This window comes from Varroa destructor, unplaced genomic scaffold (genome assembly GCF_002443255.2).
Source record: "Varroa destructor unplaced genomic scaffold, Vdes_3.0 BEIS01000002.1, whole genome shotgun sequence".
In the NCBI taxonomy this organism is placed as follows: domain Eukaryota; kingdom Metazoa; phylum Arthropoda; class Arachnida; order Mesostigmata; family Varroidae; genus Varroa; species Varroa destructor.
Genome location: NW_019211455.1, coordinates 12625195 through 12625505, shown reverse-complemented (window position 1 = coordinate 12625505; position 311 = coordinate 12625195).

Below are 311 nucleotides of genomic sequence, written 5' to 3'. Positions count from 1 at the left end.
ATATACACCTAAGCAGCTGCAGAAGTAAAGACGCTATTCTACATCATGTCGGCGTAAGCAGATGAGACCGCAGTAGATCTTATATAACAGTAGCAACAATGATGATTGAAACAACGATACCAATAGACGACCTGTAAACGAGGACAAACAACACGGAAAGCTACAAATGACTATAGATAACGTTGTATAATACTGCCATGATAATTTTCATCTACCTTGCTTATTTGAATGGTAGACACGTAACGCGCACCATTGTTGCTTTCGTGATCTCAGTGCACGGCCATGGCTCATAATATGATTTTACATATATT